General features: G+C 41.7%; 1 protein-coding gene and 1 long non-coding RNA gene across 2 annotated transcripts in view; one reads left to right on the forward strand and one right to left on the reverse strand.

Moving 5' to 3' along the window:
* Positions 1-6,876: 6,876 nt before the first annotated feature.
* On the reverse strand, positions 6,877-17,720 carry LOC126203528 (uncharacterized). Its single transcript, XR_007540288.1, has 3 exons — positions 17,674-17,720; positions 8,664-8,856; positions 6,877-7,207 (listed from the first exon to the last, which is right to left on the reverse strand). It is a non-coding gene; the product is annotated as an uncharacterized LOC126203528 (long non-coding RNA).
* A 382-nt stretch (positions 17,721-18,102) lies between these two features.
* The window catches only part of LOC126204221 (uncharacterized), a 41,112-nt gene continuing 40,834 nt past the window's right edge, over positions 18,103-18,380 (forward strand). Inside the window, exon 1 of the mRNA XM_049938618.1 lies at positions 18,103-18,213. The gene's annotated coding sequence lies outside the window, so the exon portion shown is untranslated. The remainder of the gene's footprint in view (positions 18,214-18,380) is intronic.

Genomic DNA, 18,380 nt, shown 5'->3' on the forward strand with positions numbered 1-18,380 from the left:
TGCACGGTACATCCAAACCGTCATCGAACCCATCGTTCTACCATTCCTAGACCGGCAAGGGAACTTGCTGTTCCAACAGGACAATGCACGTCCGCATGTATCCCGTGCCACCCAACGTGCTCTAGAAGGTGTAAGTCAACTACCCTGGCCAGCAAGATCTCCGGATCTGTCCCCCATTGAGCATGTTTGGGACTGGATGAAGCGTCGTCTCACGCGGTCTGCACGTCCAGCACGAACGCTGGTCCAACTGAGGCGCCAGGTGGAAATGGCATGGCAAGCCGTTCCACAGGACTACATCCAGCATCTCTACGATCGTCTCCATGGGAGAATAGCAGCCTGCATTGCTGCGAAAGGTGGATATACACTGTACTAGTGCCGACATTGTGCATGCTCTGTTGCCTGTGTCTATGTGCCTGTGGTTCTGTCAGTGTGATCATGTGATGTATCTGACCCCAGGAATGTTTCAATAAAGTTTCCCCTTCCTGGGACAATGAATTCACGGTGTTCTTATTTAAATTTCCAGGAGTGTAGTTTTCAGAGTGTTTACCAAGGCAAAATATTTTGTTTTGATGACATTAAATTCCAGTTAAGGCCCTCTGAGGGCTTAAATTAACTCCTGGGAGAGAGATAATTTTTTATTGCTTCTGCGAAGAACCATATCATCAGTGAAAGGTAATACTGGATTTATAATTTTTAATGTCATGTCCCTATTTCGTTTGCTAATGTGTTGTTTATTTTTTATTGCTTCCTCTATTATATACTAGAACAGGTAGTAAAATAATATGTAAGTAATTTTTTAATTTTGCTCATAAAAGTGGCATTTTCTATGAATATTATATTTCGACACACATGGAGGAACTAAATTGGTGAACACATAAGAGACCCATTTTAATAAATTATTAAATGATCGAAATATTTATACAAGAACACAACAACTGAATACCAAACCACTGAACTCTATGTAGAGGCTACAGCCAGTGATAAAGTTTAGCATAAAAAATTAAAGAACAAGTATAGATGCAGTTTCTTCATTCCATCAGAAACTGTAAACTAAGAACTCCCCAGCGTTTCAAATCTCTGTCAAGCCATCTAAGTGTACGTTTCCAGTGGTTTCCATAAATTTCTTAAGACAAATGTGGAGTGGAAGTTGGTTGAGGAGACATGGAGCTCTGTTTAACAATAATTTATGTAGCATACAAACATATCAATTAATAAAGCTGACAACACTTAACAGTAAACACAATAATTCTCTTTAGCCTGAAAGAAATTAACTAGGCTAGAAAAACAGCAAATGGATTTGACTCCACCCAAAATTGGCTTCTACCATCTCACTCCAGAAATTAGTACACCACTGTCTCTCCAAGCACATTCTGAGGCACAAGCTTTGGCTGCCGTCACGGGCCTTCCTCACCTTAAGTGCTGACTATTGTCTATACGCCACCGATCATTGACGCTGCGCTAGTATTCGGGAGACGTTCGTAGTCCCGATTTCTGTAGCTGACTCCACCCTTTCCCAAACAAAGGCTGAACCGCTATCTTCGGCTGCCGCCATAGGCCCTCCGCACCTTGCCCTAACTGCCGATGATGAGACACAAGTATCAGCCGTGGACAATGACACTTGTTTCCAGGAAATATTGCTCGTTACAGTGGCTCCAGACAGTTGCCCACCACCGCCTATGCCTGCCACTAGCTCGGCTGTGGGGCACTCTCGTCCATAACATGAACCACTCCATCGAACCTCCTGTGGCACAAATATACCATGACTTGACAGGAAGTTCTCGAAGTGGGGAATATCAACCGTGTTGTTCTACAGAGCACGAGTGCTGGATAGTTCTTTCAAAACGACGTGGCTGATTTCCTTCTCCATGCTTCCCCAGTCGGACCTTGTGCTCCATCTGTAATGACCACTTCATCGACAGGATGGTAAACTCTAATCTTCCTCTATTATAGAAAATCAGACCTGGATCAAATACCTGATTGGCAGAAAGTACTCATATGCCCAATTTATAAATAAAAAGATGTTTCTATACAAGTTTACTCAGACATGCCTCTCAGGATTCAGAAGACAACTACGCGGAAACTACAAGCCATACCGAGAAATGGCACACATCAACTGATAGAACATCTCTCCAACATTTTAACCCACATTATAGGTGCTCAGTATGGGCACCATTTCTGAAGCGACAAGTGTCAATATTTGTTTGCAGGCCACATTGAAGTATTCACTGCTGGTGCAACGTCTGCAGCCCCTGTTGAATATCTTATCTTTGGGTTGCATACAAGCAGCCATGAACTAATTCGATGCAACAATAAGGAGCGGGTGCTTTGTCTACATCTTCTGACATGACTGCCCCTAGCGGTGAGCTCTGCAGCTACACCTTAGCCCTTATTACGAATCAGAAATTTACCTTTCATACATATCTGTCAAGCACCACACATGTAGTAAAAAACATTCAAGAACACCTGAATGTGTAATATAAATTGCCCATCGCCAATCTACTTAACCTCCTGGAATAATTAGAAATTTATTTTCATAGAAAAATGGCCCTGGAGTACTGCTTAACGAGTAAAGTGAATTCAGTTATTGTTCTTATTTTAGTATCTTTCAAGACTTGCTCGTATAAGGATGACAGGCGAAGTCGATAAGCTATGGAGGTAGAAAATGGTGTGTGGTTGTGGGCTGTGGGTTCCAGTGTATGCCGCATACTACACGGAAGTGAAGAAAACAGCATGACATAGGCTATTTGATAAAAATAACGTTCCCAAGCACCACAAGACGAAGCTCAGGTAACAACATGGAAAAAGAAATTGAAACTAAACAATTAATAATATTTTTAAAAGAAAATATGTGTAATCAAACATTCTTGAATTAATTTTGAACCATAGGGCTTGTTTCACCTTTTTCCACTATTTTAATAAAAACGTGTTAGTATGCATTCTCTTCACTATTTTACTTTTTTTTTAATTTTGCTGTATTGTAGTGAGAGAGAACGAGTCACTGCCTCACTATTTTTCATACTCAAGGCTACTATTTAATGTTACTTTTACACCAAAGACATCATTTTTGTGAAGCGACAGGAGTTATCAACGTGAGCAGTCATTGATGGGACGATATACTTCGTTAATGCATGCAGGTTCTTTATGTTGAGTCCCCTTCCAATAGTATTTTCTGGAGCTGAGAACAAGCAGGCAATTTGGTCACTTAACACAAAATTTTGCGGTGGACATTTGGGACTTGAAAGCCACGTGCAGCTATCAGGAAAAGGAACAATGCGAAGCACTTACTAGGGACAGAACACTGGTCCCAAAAATTTCTCGCAGCAGTTTGCCGACAATGATTTCGGCTGAAGAGACGAAAAAACTGCCTACCTGTATCTACCAGTCAGGCGCCTGTAGCAATGATAGGGGCAGAGACGTAAGAGACGTGTAGGTCGCCCAGCCAAGATGTACCAACAGTGTCATAAATGCCCTTTGTGAACATAGATGGCGGCCATAAAAATTCGCGTGTTTCCATATTCACCTTTCTCCAGACGCTATCAAGGGACCAATCAGGTTGTGTCGTTCCTCCGCCTGCCGAGATTTTTAGGAAGCCTCAGACCTTCCAAAAATTTCTAGAACATAACATTTGTGGTACCTCTGGAATGGTCTATGTTGGGACACAAAAGTACTTCTCTTAGTTTAGTCGAGGCCCCTGATTAGACATGCTGTAATGTTCAGCCCATCCAGACAATGATCTCTGTGATAAATTTGTTGTGCACTTTAGGCTTAAACGAAAACTCAAAACATGCTGCTTAAAGTGGCCATGGGAAAAAACAATTCAGGAGCACATCTTCTCCTCTCTGCATGGAAATTTATCAATCAGAGATTGGCTGTTTCTCCAGAAAAGACAAAAATATTATCAACTTTGATTAGAAATGGCTGTTGGGTAGAGCAGGTGAGTTAGAGGGGAGACATGTAGCTTGTAGAGTCTTGTGATTGGCATGAAACCCCTGTTGGGAGGGGGGGAGGGGTTGCATAAGCGCTTTTGGGCATGACTTTGCACTGGCATTGGTCTTGAGTGGGGAGCCTATGGTGAGGACTAAGCTGCACTGACAGTTTAAACCTCATTCATCTCAGACAACTCACTGTACTTTGTGTCAGGTCTGCCGCCTTGATATTTGATCTCCTTGTGCACACTGCTGGATAAGTGAGTCAAATTGGTACATGGTAAGACTGGCGAACGGTAATGTCTCACGCTGGAATCTGCAGAGATTTCAGGGCTCCATTACAGAGTAATTGCGATTCATCTAACAGAATGCCAGCAACGACTTTGCATATTTCATGCCTGTGATAACGAATTACAGGCACCGCACATCGCTACTCTTTGGATGTTTGCACGACTACCGTCACCTGAGACAGTGCTGCGCATCCAGAAAGGGATGTAGAACTGCTAATCCAGCTTGTCAGGGTAAAAATAATCACAGTCTCGCCACTTGTTCTCAGCTGCACCAACGTAGTATGACTTCTGTGAAAGATAAGCCCATCAACATCTAATCAGCGTTACATAATTTCAGATTGTGTTATCCATGTTCTGAGCCAGAGTAAATAGATTAATCAGACAAACACTAGTCTTTGCCAACCTATCCCCACCTATTGGAGTGTTTAGTATTTGTTGCGTCTCTTTGTGTTGCCAAGAGTTCATGATTTATTTGTCATCTCGCTTAACTTGTATTGTTTTTGCTGCTTTATGATCAACAAACTTTTGCCATAACTTTTTTTATAAAAGATCAATCCCATGTTGATATATTAATCATCCATAAGTAATTGACTACAATAATGACATATCTCCCATTTTATTAACTTATTTCAGCATTCAAGTTTATTTAGATCCTGATAAAATTGATAACCTGTAATGCACGCTTACAACAACAAGTTCAAATCAATTCAGCAGACACATGGACCAGGTAGGCAAGTGCAAATCTTACTAGTTCAAGTGAATGGTGTCAGGGTGTAAACTCCTAATCGCTTGTAGTCTTTCAAACCATACCACAAGACCAGTGTAGTCTTACAATAATTATAATATAGGGAAAAGCATATGGAGAAGAAATGAAAACTGTGAGTTGTGCCGACGAGATGATGATTCTGGCAGAAATAGCAAATCACCTTGAAGATCAGTATTTGAAAAGAGGTTGTAAAATGAACATCAATGAATGTAACACAAGTGTAACGAAATGTAGTCGAATAAATCAGGTGATACTGAAGGAATTAGAGTAGAAAATGAGACACTAGAAGTAATAGATGATTTTTGCTATGTGGATAGCAAATTAACTGATGATAGACGAAATAGAGAGAATAGAAAATGCAGACTGACTGCAGCACGAAAAGCACTTTGAAAAATAGAAATTTTTATGATCTAATATAAATTTAGGAGTCAGGAAATCTTTTCAGGAGGCACCTGCATGAAGTGTAGCCTTGTACAGAAGTGAAATACGGGTTGTAAGAGTTTGAACAAGAACAGAGTAGAGGATTTTGAACTGTGATGCCATAGAAGAATGCAGAAGACTGGATGGGTAGATCGAGTAAGTAATGAGGAGATACTGAAACAAAGTGAGGAAAAAAGGAACTTGAGTAAAATAAGGTACTGGTTGACAAGACACATTGAGACATGAAAGAATCATCATTTGGTAATGGAGGAAAGTGGGGCGAGTTAAAATTATAGAGGAGACCAAGAGATGAATACAGTAAGCAGTTTCAAATATATGTAGGTTGCAGCAGTTGTTTGGAGATGAAGAGGCTTGAACAGGGTAGAGTAGCCGTGATAACTGTCTGATGTTCGTAGCAACAACAGTTGTAAAACATAAATCAATGAAAGTGTATGCAATTTTTAAACAATTGTTTATTTTAAAGTTATGTAATTCAGTATACCAGACATTTTGAAATGCACCACCTCTCTTCTCAATGCGTAATTATATAAAGATGTCAATATTATTGTCTATGTATGTAAAGATGCAACTCTCATTCACCTGCAGCAGTTGTAAGTGGTAATATGTATATGTAGTAGAGAAAAACTTTGAGCAGTGGGGGATACTGGTATGTTTTGACACTGTAGCTCCAATACTGGTAGAGGCTATACAACTGTGGCTTGTAGTTTATTGTATTTGTTGTGATGGCAAAAGTTTGTTGATAATAAAGCAGCAAAAACAATACAGCCGGCCCTGGTGGCCGAGCGGTTCTAGGCGCTTCAGTCTGGGACCGCGCGACCGCTACGGTCGCAGGTTCGAATCTGCCTCGGGCATGGGTGTGTGTGATGTCCTTAGGTTGGTTAGGTTTAAGTAGTTCTAAGTTCTAGGGGACTGATGACCTGAGATGTTAAGTCCCATAGTGCTCAAGCCATTTGAACCAAAAACAATACAAGTTATTTAAAATGTTTGTTTTATATTTGCTGTAATAGACCTGTTAATGCCAGAATTAATAATCATAATGAAGTACATATGCGTTCAATGACTGAAAATAATTGTACTAATATGTTTTTCGCACGTAGGGTCCAAACTGTAAATTTGGAGAAACGAAAATATTTCTAGTGCAAAGTAGACATAGTACATAATCTGCTTTTTAAGCGATACGCAGTTAATTAGTTTCGTAGTTTCTAAGAGGCGCAATTTGTTTCGTTGAATATTTATTATTACTGGCCTACAAGTATTGGTCTGCGTGCTATCTATGCTCACTTGCGGTTCTACGATAACAGATCACACGAAAACGAGCAAATAAACGAATCTTCGTGGGAAGAGTTGTTACAAGATCTGCAGGCACACAGAAATTATCATTCAGTTTTTCGTTTTGAAGCAATAGATATATCGACAAAACTTTCAGTGCTTTTAGGAGGAATTTAGTACACTATTGAATGTTAAAATTCATTTATCCGTTTGTAATTTATATTCGTTTGGAAGATGGGGACTAATAGCTCTCCACATAGGGTCACAAGCAGTATCGATAAGTTTTTGATACTTGAGACAGAAAACTTTAAATGAAAAAGAAACATCTGTTCTTGCATTTGCCGGTAGCTCGCTCAGAAGATAATGGGGTGGAAGCGTATCCTGCGGTCTTCCAAATCCTCCGTGGGAGGTTTGGCGCCCACTGCAGTCTGTATCCTCTCCTGGTAGCTGACGTCTCCGCTAGGCAGCACTGGTCGCGGCACCTCTACAGAATCGTGTGGCATCGCGGCCACCACCTGCAGATACAGGAATAAGTCGTTATTGAAACTAGCACTGCTGAAAGGAAAAGTAAGATGAGGGTTCAACATTCTGGCCGTTACTTTTGGAAAGGAACCATCCCGCAGGACACTTTCAAGCGATTTAGAGAACTTGCGAAAAACTAAGTATGGGTGATCAATTTCAATCGCTGTCATCGCAAATTCGAGTCCAGAGTGTTACCACTGCATAGCTCCAAGTAGTATAACTGACAATATAGTGGAGTATTGTTTTCATCATCTTCTATCATGCCTCAAGACAACTGGAATCAAGGCACAATCAATTACTTTAATAATTCTAGACATTTCTACATCTTTACACTACATCTATATCTTGTAAACGACTGTGAAGAACATAGCAGAGTGTATTTCCCCTAAAAAATTTATTAGGATTTCTCCATGTTCTTTTCACGCATGGAGTGAGGGAAGAATTTTTGCTTAAATGCCTCGGTGCACTCTGCAATGAGTCTAATTTTATCTCTGTTGTCTCCGTGGGGTATTAGTAGCAGAGAAAACTATTATTTGTACAAAATGTACCGTGTGGCTATTCGTCATACTGTGGCAGATGGAGGAGAAGACAGTGACAGGTTGCTCTTTCAGTAGAACCATATAGCTTCATCAGCTTTTGTACAACGCACACAGTTTCGCCAACACACACACACATACATTTTTCTCTCTTAGTCGCAGCCCACTATTTTCCCAGCCATTAGAACGTAACAGCGACTCAATGTATACCCCAGAGTCGACTACCTTCTTCTCAGCAACCCACTTGGTTTCCATACAGGACTGGCTTTGGTCTTTGTAGCGACTTGGTAGAAGACGCAATAGGCCCTCAAATTAAGTGCCACGATGTTATTTTCACGAATGAGTTCGCTGTATTTAATATGAAAATACGTACAGAATTGATCTATAACACATGCACGGCTTGCTTATTTGTATTAGTGATGTACCTCACAAGTATATTGTCGACATTGTCGACAAGATCATCAGTACATAACATGAACCGCGAAGGGCCAAGACACTTCCCTGTGAGATACCTGAAGTAACTTTCTTATCCATACATAACATACTGTCATAGATAACTTGCTGTGTCCTTCCTACAAAGAAATCCTCAGCCAAGTCATAACTTTCGTTTGATACCACATTTGATTGCGTTTTCGTTAACAAGTGAAGGTGTGATGATTAGTCAAATGCTTTTCGGAAGTAAAGAAATACTCCATTTATTCGATTGCTTGGTGCATGCTTTCCAGGATCTCATGTGACGCAAGCGCGAATTGGGGTCCAAGTGACCAATGTTTTCGGAAACCATGCTGGGCGATAGCATGGGAAGGCACAGTCCGGTGCAGGCCTTAACGATTTTTCTACCCAGTAACAGCTCCTGGCACCTGGTACAAGCGATGGATAAAGTCATTTGAAACGGGGATAACGGAAGACTTACCGTGAAGACCAAGCAGAGAAGCACAATATTTCTGGCAGAGGCAGCCATCTCGAATCATACAGCAGGACGTCTGCCTACGGCTTATATTTCTCCCCAGTTCTGCGCGTTTGCTGCGGCACAAAGTGGCTGCGTGTTATATCCTGTGTTGCACCGCCGCGTCTGTCGTGACTGCTGCTTGTTTTGCATGTCACTGCTTCAGGGAAAACACATGTGGTAAAGCAGTATCTTGCATACCGATTGATTCGTTATACTATAGATCTACTTTCGGTTTAATGGTAGCTAATTCAGGATTACCAGTAACTCCCCTCCCACACATTCCATTCTTAAAAAATCGAACTCACATGTACAAATCACACCAGTTTCATGAATCTCAGAGTTCACATCGTATCTCCTGAACTATCTGTTGTACGGCGATATGACTTTGCAGGTACATTCAGTGCTATATCTGGATACTGTCAGTAAAGTGTTTTCAGAATTGGGTCATACCTGATGTTGAAGTTTTAGTGCATGAACTGCTAAAATGTAGTAAGCGGTAAACGTTATCCTTGTTTTGTAGTGGTATCAGCGAGAAAAAGTTTCGAAAAGGTTTGAAATTATGAGCAAAGTTTGTTAGAAGTCGCTGAGTGCCGTCATTCTCAAATACTGGTTGAATATAGCCTGGGTAATTTGCGCGCCGTGAGTTACCCTGCCCCAAGAAGTACACAGTTTCTTACTTCCACTATTTTGTCCAAATTTTAACGTAAAACCATAGCTCTTAATGAGCAGATTAAGACAGCATTTTGTATTTTTAAATTTGGCCAACAGTCATCTGAGATACTGAAAACGAAATTTTTGTAACCCCTAGAGAGCATTAGGAAGGCAATCTGCGACTGTTTCTGCCGCTTTGTAATGTTCAGGGTGTCTGAAACCTTCTGGGTCCAAGTGAAACAGGTGAAAATGGGTCCACAATCTATTATATTCAGATAGGACACCATTGGTTGGAAATCCACATTTATTGTGTGTGTTACAAACATACACGGAGTACACCGCATAACAACGTAGAGCATAATAATTGTTCCAAGCGACGACTGCCAGTCTCAAAGCACGCATGAAAACGGCGTATGAAGTTCTGCTGCACTCTCTCAATGATCTCTGGTGTACCAGGACACTGGCGGCTTGGACCCTAGCAAGCGGGTCTTAATCCGTTTCTACGGGGGCTTCACACACCAACGTCTTGATGTAACCACAGATGAACACGTTCTGAGGTGTGAGGTGCGAAGATCGCTTTGGCCATGGGATAGGACCTTCCCTTCCAAATCAACGATGAGGGTACGTGTTGTTTAACTCCTCGTGGACATTAACATCCAAGAAGGCTGGTGTACCATCTGTTGAAAACACATCTTTTTGCGGACAGCAGGGGGTATAGTCTCCAATAACTGTGGCAACACATCTCGCAAAGACACCACATAACATGGACCAATTGTGTGATTGGATTGAGTAGTTCCTAGATAACAGAACGCAGCATGTCATTCTCAATGGAGAGAAGTCTTCCGAAATAAGAGTGATTTCAGGTGTGCCGCAGGGGAGTGTCATAGGACCGTTGCTATTCACAATATACATAAATGACCTGGTGGATGACATCGGAAGTTCACTGAGGCTTTTTGCAGATGATGCTGTGGTGTATCGAGAGGTTGTAATAATGGAAAATTGTACTGAAATGCAGGAGGATCTGCAGCGAATTGACGCATGGTGCAGGGAATGGCAATTGAATCTCAATGTAGACAAGTGTAATGTGCTGCGAATACATAGAAAGATATATCCCTTATAATTTAGCTACAAAATAGCAGGTCAGCAACTGGAAGCAGTTAATTCCATAAATTATCTAGGAGTACGCATTAGGAGTGATTTAAAATAGAATGATCATATAAAGATGATCGTCGGTAAAGCAGATGCCAGACTGAGGTTCATTGGAAGAATCCTAAGGAAATGCAATCCGAAAACAAAGGAAGTAGGGCACAGTACGCTTGTTCGCCCACTGCTTGAATACTGCTCAGCAGTGTGGGATCCGTACCAGATAGGGTTGATAGAAGAGATACAGAAGATCCAACGGAGAGCAGCACGCTTCGTTACAGGATCATTTAGTAATCGCGAAAGCGTTACAGAGATGATAGATAAACTCCAGTGGAAGACTCTGCAGGAGAGACGCTCAGTAGCTCGGTACGGGCTTTTGTTAAAGTTTCGAGAACATACCTTCACCGAAGAGTCAAGCAGTATATTGCTCCCTGCTACGTATATCTCGCGAAGAGACCATGAGGATAGAATCAGAGAGATTAGAGCCCACACAGAAGCATACCGACAATCCTTCTTTCCACGAACAATACGAGACTGGAATAGAAGGGAGAACCGATAGAGGTACTCAGGGTACCCTCCGCCACACACCGTCAGATGGCTTGCGGAGTATGGATGTAGATGTAGATGTAGATGTAGACCAGTCAAACGGGGAGGCAGCAGATAAGGTCCTGTTAGGAGACCCACACTGAGGAGAGTCGTTGTTGGGGGCCATCGATGTAGGTGGCGTGGGTATTGTCCTCGCTCCAGACGTGGCTGTTGAAAACACCATCACGGATGAATGAGGCCTCATCCATGAACAGTACAAACCGAACGAATTTCAGTACTACAGCACTTCAGTGGGAAATCCATTGACAGAAGTGAACGTGGTGCACAAAGTCCGTTGGTCTTAATGCTTCTTTCTTTGTGATTGAGGCGCAATACCAGTTCCACGAGTACTCTCCACACTCTATGCGTTCCACGTGCAAGTTGACAGAAGCTTATTGCTGGGTAGTCGGCCATGCGATCCAATAGCACCTCCTCGAAATCTCATACTCGGATATGTCTTTGGCGGTTTCCTTGGTAGGTTCTCTGTGGCGTGAAGACCTGGTGTCTCGTAAGTTGATATTCACAGAGATAAACATCTTCTAGGCAGAATGACGTTTGTTGGGAAAGCGTTCTCTATACATTCGTGCTGCTTTACGGGCACCACATCCTGCCGCACCGTACGTTAAATGCATGTCTGCCAACTCTCGTGACGAGTGACGATCCACCTTCGACTACGTGAGGTACACTGTACACAATAACACACCTCGTCATGGACACATCACAAGCTGCCTGAACAATGCACAACTGTCACCAGGGATACTTGTGTGCGTGCGCCACGGTTTGATGCGCCGATGCGGTGCCTGCAGTCGTCACATGACACACGTGGTACGGCTATGTCGTGTACAGTATGCCTGGTGGTCAGGTGCGTGCGCTATTTATCACCCGCTGCCTGTTCCAGTGTACAACAGACATCCGGGAACTTTGCGAGAGTACGGTAGAACTGCGTGCGCCGTTGCAACACATGGATTGAGACTGGCGATCGTCCTTTGAACAATTACTATGAGTTACGTTGTCGTTTTACGGTGCACTCCGTGTGTGTCCATAACACAATAAAAATGTATTTTTGACCTTTGGTTCTTGATCTCAATATAATCGGTTGTAGACCCACTGTTATCTGTTATAGTCTGACCCAGAAGGTTTAAGACGCCCTGTCGATTCCCATTAATGGGCAGGCTGCTAAGGACTTTGTGTTGATTTTCTGTTGATGCAGATTTATATATTCGACTATTTTATTTCGATATTATTTTCATTGCTCCACTTGGATCTCTGAACTCATCAAAGAAAGCATGGAATTTTTCAGATGTATGACTTTTTTACGACCCATTTCCCAGCAGTCTCCAACAGTACTGAAGTTAGCTCCTTAATGTTTTTCGCATTAAACGCGCCTGTCATAGTTCGAAAAATTGAAATGCACACGACTGTAAACTTTCTGTTTAGACTCAGCGGAAGCTAAATTTTAGAAAATCCATTTTGTTTACCAAGAGCACTCCAAACAATTTTTTTCTTCTATCCACTTCTGCTGTGGTCCTTACAGTCACCTCTTCAACTACAGTTGCGGTACTTCCTTTAGAACAATGTAATATTCGACGCAGACTTAAGTAAGAATCTAGGAGAAGGATAGGACTTCAGTTAAGGTAAATAATGTAGTGCACACGTAACACTGGAGATCACCCTTTATTGTTTGCGTCTTAATTATTCGTTAATCTTACAACAATATTGTGTTGAGTCAGACATTTCAGAAAATCTCGTCGGCTCCTTTATCCTTCATAAGGTCCTTTTTGGTTTTTTGTGTCTTGGCTTCTTTCAACGATATTTACGACAAAGGCCAAAATAAGCAATTACTCTGCCGTATCGCTCGATCCGAATACAAAAATAGTCATGTAGAAAAACTAAAAAATATATTATTTTTTATTAAGATTAAATTACAATGGTATTTTATGCGGTTGTCGAGAATTTTATTGATTATCTTATACACTACGGAAAATAAGTAGATAAGTTATAGTTATTGATATCTTATGTGACTCCTTTCTTGCCACATAGAATAATTCCAGTTTTGGGGAGTTGTCTTCGTCAGATACTGTGTGAACACTTTTGCAAAAAGCTTTCTGCATTAGCTTTCCTGCACCTTTAATCATAGCTGTTGACAGGGTCTCAGCCCTAGATGTTTATCTTTTCTAGACGATTTGTTTTTATAACTCCGTCTTCTGTCTTCTCACCTATTTCTTGTGCAGACAAATTTCGTTGAGGGCCATCTTATGTGGGTCATCTTCATTACCGTAAAAATACAGTACTGTTTTAAGCTGTTTGTAATATCATTATGATTGACTCAAATGATGCGATTACGTGTATTTTTGTTGTTGTTGGTTACCTTATAGCGTCCCACTTATATTTCAGTTATGAAAGGATGAATTTCTTAGTTAGAATATGCGTTGACACCACGTTATCTCGAAATAAAGGATGGAATAATCGGTTCTTCTGCTCAGTTTTTTTTTTTTTATGTTTCGTTTGGAAAGGCTAATGGTAGTGTCCGTATCATAGGTGCACTTGATGGCTTCTTTTTATTCTGTGGTATGTGCCGCATTTTGTAAATATTATTTTTTCACACCTGTAGACATTTCGTTGTTACCTTGGTTTCCTTATTGTAAGTTTATAAATCTGTAAAGAAACCTTAGGAGACAAAGCTCGAAGTGAGACGATGTTTTGCTGCTTCCACTGTTTACTTGCGTCGCCATCTTCAGTTTTTTTTTCAATATTTTTACCGAAATAGATGAAGTAAGACTAGCATTCCCCCAGTTATGATAACAGATGTCTTTTGCGCAGTGCCCAGCTACACAGACATGAAAAAATATACCTAATCTTCCAATGCTTTCAAACAAATCAAAATGAATAGGACTCATTAGGGACAGATAGGATACGAATTTTATACAGACGAGTGGAAAAACTGGTAGAAGCCGACCTTGGGGAAGATCAGTTTGGATTTCGTAGAAATGTTGGAACACGACTCATCTTAGAAAATAGATTGAGGAAAGGCAAATCTACGTTTCTAGCATAGAGAAATGTGGTGCTACAAAAGAATGCTGAAGATTAGTTGGGTAGATCACATAACTAATGAGGATGTATTGAATAGAATTGGGGAGGATTTTGTGGCACAACTTGACTCGAAGAAGGGATCGGTTGGTAGGGCATATTCTGAGGCATCAAGGGATCACCAATTTAGTATTGGAGGGCAGCGTGGAGGGTAAAAATCATAAAGGGAGACCAAGAGAGGAATACACTAAACAGATTCAGAAGGATGTAGGTTGCAGTAGGTACTGGGATGAAGAATCTTACACAGGGTAGAGTAGCCTGGAGAGCTGCATCAAACCACTCTCTGGAATGAAGACTACAACAACAACAGGATTCGATACCAGCTTGTATGACAAATGGTTCAAATGGCTCTGAGCACTATGGGACTTAACATCTATGGTCATCAGTCCCCTAGAACTTAGAACTACTTAAACCTAACTAACCTAAGGAAAGCACACAACACCCAGCCATCACGAGGCAGAGAAAATCCCTGACCCCGCCGGGAATCGAACTCGGGAACCCGGGCGTGGGAAGCGAGAACGCTACCGCACGACCACGAGATGCGGGCGCTTGTATGACAATGATGCATGACATGACATGACAGTGATTCTAAGTACTTCAAGCAGTATAATAAACTTCATTAATAACACTTGCCACTCACATGACCTTGCTTATCACATAATTTAAAGGCTCTATAATAAAGCTGGAAACTAAATGAAGTCGAATTTACTAGTGACAATGACATTTTCATCAAGTAACTCCAGTGATCGACATAACCGACACAGGTCGTAGAGGCATTAAACGGAGCAGGAGAATATAAACACAAAGGCGAAAGGGGAGATCGTAAGATTTTTGGGACTGTCTCGGACGAGAAGACGGATGACGGTAGATGAAATCGTTGCAGAGGTTACATGTAGTGTTTTCCCCACGAACAGTCGGGTATTAATTACTTGAAACAGGGTTGATTTCAAGAGCTGCCACGGTCGGTTGCCCCGACAGACATCAGAGACTAACATGGTGTAGAGCCACTGTGATCTGGGAAGCGAGTGTCATACTTGGGTGTTCAGTGAGGAGTCTCATTTCGTTACGTGGCTGTGAGACCAAAACCAACATTGACGAAATGATCAGAAGTCACTAGATGCATCGATTCTGGCGACCCACACCTCTCCACCACCTGTAATAGTGATGTGTTGAGCTGTTAGATATGAGCTGTTAGTGATGACAACATTGAATTGGAAATTGTTGAAGGGAGCTGAATGAACTCCATTATTTGGCGAGAATGGTAAACCCTTCTGTCATACCCATAATGACCTGGATGCCAAATGGCATATTCCATTGAAGTAATCCAAGACCTCACAAAAGTTCACACCACAAGCATTTTGAGTTATTTAAGGATCCTTAACTGGCGTGCCCATTCACTCGATTTACCACCCACAGATCACGTCTGGGGTGCGATGGAAAGACATTCATTTTTATACCAGCAATCTGACACAGCGTAGGTTTCGAGCCAAGCTGAAAATTCCTTAACACAGCACTCACAGGCTGTTGGTTTCCATCCCATAATGAACACTAGAGCATATTTGTACCTGTGGTTGTCACACGTCATAACGATGTTGTCCGCAGCTCGTAGTCTAGTTACTAGCATTGATGCCTCTGGATCACGAGGTCCCGGGTTCGATTCCCGGCCGGATTGGGGATTTTCTATGCCCAGGGACTGGGTGTAGACAGTGGCTAGATTGGGTTGTGTAAAACATTGGACTGTGTAAAAATTGTGACTTTGTACGGGCGCTGGTGACCGTGCAGTTGAGCGCCCCACAAACCAAAACATCATCACAACGATGTTGATGATGGACATGGATTCCAAATGGGATAAATGTTATGTCATTTAATATCCCTTATGTGATGAACATCTCCGGAAATACTGATGAATGTCAGGCTTGTGCATCATGGTGTAACGTTTTCTACCCCCATCAGTGAATGCTTAGCGTTATGTACCGCCTCTACTGTCATCTAGGAGGAGACCAGACGAAAACCAGAAAATAAGCAGAGTTGTGTAGCAAACATTATTCTAAAATTTGCTTCTGTGTTGAAAATTATCTTTCATTTTACTCTAGGGATAGCAGTTAAATTGCCAAAATTGAAAAATCGCATGAAATCAGCGGGAGAAAACTCTCGATTTCCAAAATACTACCAGCAGTCCAGCTAGAACAATGACTGTGTGTTGGGAGTTAAAAATAAGGGGTACAGTGGTAGAGTAGCTCGTCATGAGCCGCACATTTCTGGAGTCAGACGACTGAGGTGAGTCAAGAGCGGCGCCAGTGGGCAGTGGATGACTGAAAATGAGCGATCTGCAGTGATGAATCACGCTATACCCTGTAGCAATCCGACGGAAGGATTTAGTTTTGCCTGATGCCTGATAACATTACCTGCCTCGTGTGTAGTGTCAACAGTGAACTACTGTTGGAGGTTCTGTTATGTTATAGACGTACTATCCGTGCTTGGGGTGAGTAGGAACATGCTAAACGCGGAAAGAACTGAACGCATTTTATAGCTTTGTGGATTGCGTATAATAGAGAAACAGTTAGGGAGCGGTGATTATATTAGTATGAGAATATACACTGTCACAGATCAGCATCTGTGAGGCAGTGGTCTGACAATAACATTAGTGAAATGGAATGGCATGCCCAGAGTGACGACATCAAGTCGATGGAAATTTTCGGGTGAGTTAGACATCGACTTATTTCCAGACTCCTCACTATCTTCCCTGGTTCCTGCTCTCGAGCAAGAAAGGGCTGCCATTCCTCCATATTCACACGTCTCGATGAAAGTGTCCACAGCGGAATTCATGCCGTCATAATGGCGAAGGATGGACACACTCCATATTAATGTCCACTAATATTGTATGTGGCCTGATACTATTGTTCATGTACTGTAGGTGGTTGGCTAGATCGGTTCAAAAGTCATAGGAATTCAACAGCATACCACCTCCAATAGGGCTATGACTACTGAGACACTGTGGGGTCAAAACCAAATTTCCAGTTGATGACAGGTTTACATTTTTATGTGGTATAATCAATGGCCGTAACTTTGAAAACTGTATCGATATTCCACTATTTCTTATTACTAGACATGAAAATTCTGTTATCAAATTCATGCCTCGTATTTCAACTGTAATACAGTGAATTTTATCCTTAGTGGATGCTGTTGAACTCCGTGACTGTTCCTTTGTAGGGTGTAGAAAAATTTCCGCTATTAGTCGCAATAAGAGATTATTTATTCGTCACACAGCCGGTTCTGGGCTTTTGCCCATCCTTAAGTGTTTATACATTCCTGTACATGCTTATATTGCTTCGTCTTTATTGATCTCCAGCAATATAAACACGTACTTGAATGTATAAACTCCTTAGGATGGGCATAAGCCCGAAGTCGGCCGTGTGACGAATAAATAATCTTCTATTGCGACTGATAGCGGAAATTTTTCTACACCGCGTAACAGAGTTTTTGTTACCAGGAGTAATAAGATTCTTACCGCAAAGGCCAAGCAAAGAAGGAGAATGGTTCTGGTGGAGATAGCCATCTTCAGTGATACAGTAAGACGTCTGCCTACGGCTTATATTGGTCCGCAGAGCTGCGCATTTTCTGCCGCACAAAGAACATGCGTGTTATGTTCTCTGTTGAACTGAAACACTGCATCTGTAGTGACATCTGTTTAACTTGGAGGCCATTTCTTCTGGGAATAGAACAGGAAATGAGACTAGTCTCCACACCTGCGACAAACAGTCGTAGACAATAGCACTAGGTAACATCTATAGTGTGTTTGCATTTGTTATATCGAAGATCTATTTTCAGCTTGAGGACTTTATTACTGTCAACAGTTGGCAAGGCCCATAGAAACTGCATCGCATCTAACTTGATTCGCGTCTAATGAGCTGCAGATATCATTTCGAAAGATGGTTTTGTTTTACAAGTGGCTTATCAGAATTATTGAGACAACTGCAAATTCTTCCACGAGTTTGACGTCTACTCGCAGCTATGGCACTTAACTGATGAGCAGACTAAAATAGTGAGGGTACGTTTTGAAACATTTGGCTGGATAGATCAACATATTCAGCTGAGAGAATTCTTAAATGATAGACGAAACATCCCGTAGACTCTTTGCATCAAGTAAGGCAAGTTTGGTAGAGAGGTTATATCTCGACGTAAGCCTTAAAATATTGAGATCTTTATCGCCATCGC

Source organism: Schistocerca nitens, chromosome 9, assembly GCF_023898315.1.
Source record: "Schistocerca nitens isolate TAMUIC-IGC-003100 chromosome 9, iqSchNite1.1, whole genome shotgun sequence".
Lineage (NCBI taxonomy): Eukaryota > Metazoa > Arthropoda > Insecta > Orthoptera > Acrididae > Schistocerca > Schistocerca nitens.